This window comes from Octopus bimaculoides, chromosome 10 (genome assembly GCF_046866305.1).
Source record: "Octopus bimaculoides isolate indiv1 chromosome 10, ASM4686630v1, whole genome shotgun sequence".
Lineage (NCBI taxonomy): Eukaryota > Metazoa > Mollusca > Cephalopoda > Octopoda > Octopodidae > Octopus > Octopus bimaculoides.
The window spans coordinates 50,447,171-50,450,853 of record NC_142937.1 but is presented as its reverse complement, the minus strand read 5'-3'; positions in this window follow the sequence as shown (position 1 = coordinate 50,450,853).

Here is a 3,683-nt window from a genome sequence, read left to right as displayed (position 1 = left end):
CACTCAGAGTAAAAGGCAGACTGTATGACGCATGTGTACGAACAGCCATGCTACATGGCAGTGAAACATGGGCTGTGACTGCTGACGACATGCATAAGCTCGCAAGGAATGTCAAATATCAGAGTGTAAGTATCTTGAAAGAAAAGCTGAATGTAAGAAGCATCAGTTGTGGTGTGTAAGAGAGACGATTGCGCTGGTATGGACATGTGGTGAGAATGGATGAGGATAGCTGCGTGAAAAAGTGCCACACCCTAACAATTGAGGGAACCCGTGGAAGAGGTAGGCCCAGGAAGACCTGGGATGAGGTGGTGAGGCAAGACCTTCGAACATTGGGCCTCACCGAGGCGATGACTACTGACCGAGACCTTTGGAAATGTGCTGTGCATGAGAAGACCCGGCAAGTCAAGTGAGATCGTTGGCAGTGCCCCTGGACTGACTCTTGTGCGGGTGGCACATAAGATGCACCATTTTGAGCGTGGCCGTTGCCAGTACCGCCTGACTGGCCTTCGTAGGATTTTCGAGCGAGATCGTTGCCAGTGCCCCTAGACTGGCTCTTGTGCGGGTGGCACATAAAATACACCATTTCGAGCGTGGCCGTTGCCAGTACCGCCTGACTGGCCTTCGTGCGGGTGACACGTAAAAGCAACCACTACACTCTCTGAGTGGTTGGCGTTAGGAAGGGCATCCAGCTGTAGAAACTCTGCCAAATTAGATTGGAGCCTGGTGTTGCCATCCGGTTTCACCAGTCCTCAGTCAAATCGTCCAACCCATGCTAGCATGGAAAGCGGACGTTAAACGATGATGATGATGATGATGATATATATGTATATATACATATACGCACACACACACACACACACACACACACATACATACACACACACACACATACACACACACACACACACACATATATATGTAGTGAAACCACCTCTCTCACGGTTATTTATTTTTACAAATGCGAGCGTAGCAGAGAACAACTCTTTCCCGCCTTACTGTGTCATCACCTGACTGACTCTTATTTTCGTGGCATTTGCCTCCAGGACGCAAACCGACCAACCATAGCCACTAATAAGGTCACGTGAGAGAGTGTTTTTATGATGCTCTCTGGAGCCTATCTGTATCTATAAATAGCCTAAATTATCCGCGTTAGTTTGTCGCGGCTACAGATCCTCACAGATCTCGTCATTGACCACACGCGTAACACAGCACCAACCAACCAACCAGCCAGTTCCAGCGACGACATCACCTGCATCGTTCAACTACGTACTACCAGCATCGTCGCCAGTGTCAACACGACTCTACGTACACAAGCTACCAAACAGCCACCGCAGCTTCTCAACCCTGTTTGTGTGATTTGCTCACCACGAAATTTACAGCCAGAACTCAACCTGCGAAGAACATCTGTATCAAGAATCCAGCCCGGCATCGAAGCCTCAACTGCACGACAAGTGACTTAGCTCTGCCGCAACCATAACCTCTTATATACAGACCTACAAATCTACTGTGTACCTTAACAGAACTGGTATCTTATTATCCTGTGTTACAGACTCATTCTATGCTTTGTATCTCTTGCATTCACATACATATATTTGTATACACACTCTTCTGTTTACATGACGGCCTGTCTTATATTGTGTTTTATTATGTCGCATTCACACACACACAGACATACAGTTTAATGCCCCAATAAATCTTACTGTTATTCATCTTTATCGGTTGCGTTTCTATCTTTTACCTTGCTGGCAAACTTCTTAGTTCTCTATGTTATAGTATTATAACATATATCATTATATTTTGTGTCGACCGTGTGACGCGTTAAAAAGGAGCCTGTTTTCCATTCGTCACTATTTCTCCTTTGGTTCGCACGGTCGTTCTTACATATATATTCAAATCTTATTTTAATAATAACAGAGGGTAAAATCAATAATGATGTTACCAGGTAGCCAGTGTGGAAATAAAAATCTTTTAGGTAAATTTTTCAAATTATTTCATAATTATATACATAATTATAACAAGGGGTCAGCCTCACCATGCACTGCTAGAAACAGACACTTTTTTACTCCCTTAAAATCTCCGAGAATAACACACTTATTGTAGGCAAGGAAAAGAAAAATAATGATTTAAACTTAGTTAATTGTGGACGCGTTTCAAACTTAAATTAAAAATAATTTTACTGTTACTCTTCAGCACGGTACTCTGTTATATATATATATATATTAGTTTATGTATATATTAATATTATCTCAGTTTTAAAAAAACCTTGACAATGTAAATATGTTAATAGTTACCACGGGTAGCAAAAATCACACAAAAACCAGGATATCACACCTGTTTTATAGGTAGAGATACCAAGTTAAAGCAATGCATTTTGAGTAGATATGAATAATAACAATAAATGGAGCAAAATGCATATAAAGAAAAGGAACTTTTATTTATATGCGCTTTGCTCCATTTATTGTTATTATTCATATATGGCGTTTTCAAACTTCTTTTTTATAAATATATACCCACTCGTATGCCACCTAGACTTTTTATCAATATCATATCACGTACGAGATCCGAAAATGCCAACTAAAACAGACACCAGCATCATATCTATAAATGAAGAGATACTAAAAGAACTGAAGAACATAAACTCAAACCTAATAACAGTCTTAAACAAACTTAACTCAACACCCCATCCTTCTATACAAAATAATGAAGAAACCGGAACGAAGAAAACACCCTCTGAAATGTACGAGAACCTTGGAAATCTATGCGATACAATGAAGACATTCTTTACAAACTTTACAAAACAAGGACAACAAAACGAAAGAACACATGGGAGGAACGCAATAACATCAACATTACAAACAAGAAACCAAGTCTTACCACAATGGAGAAAACTACTGCAAAACAGAAAATTCGCATTTTGGAAAATGATACAAAATCAGAATAAAGCAGAGACTTACCAAAAGTGGCTAAACTCGACACCCCTAATCATACCCCGCAAATTACAAATAAAACCCATCCTGGAAGAACCAGAAGCACAAAGAAGACTTAGAGAAAAAATGTCATTAGAAAAAATGAAGATGGAAATTGAACTACTAAAATTGAGAGCTAAGACAAATGAAGAAAAAGTAAAAACCATAGATGAAGAAATCAATGAAGACGTCAACAAACTAACAGACGGCATCGATACTGAAACATTACTTAAACTATGGAAAGAAGAATGTGAAAAAGAGGAACTAAAGTCCCTCCAACGATGGGAAAAGAGCACCAACTGGTTCTTGGATTATGAAACCAACTTCAAAACTGAACACATGTCCAACAACCCTTTCATAAAATTAAGAAAAACAAAACCACATATCAACACAATGGAACAACCACCAAGAAATCGAAATACACTCCCTACCAGAGAAAGACATTTAAAACGCACTCCACACTACCTTAACCAACCCCAAAACACCCACAGGGACCCACCACGCCATTTCAAGAACCACAGGCATGCAACACACAATTCTATGAACTACAATCTACATAACCCAACTAAGACTCAACTACCGAACCTCTACTCTAGGAACCAACCATACAAACTCAACAAACAACAAACACACTACAGGAGAAGCAACTACCAACACAATATACCTGATACACTAAGACGGAACACGTGGTTCAAAAGCAAACTACAAAACAGAGCA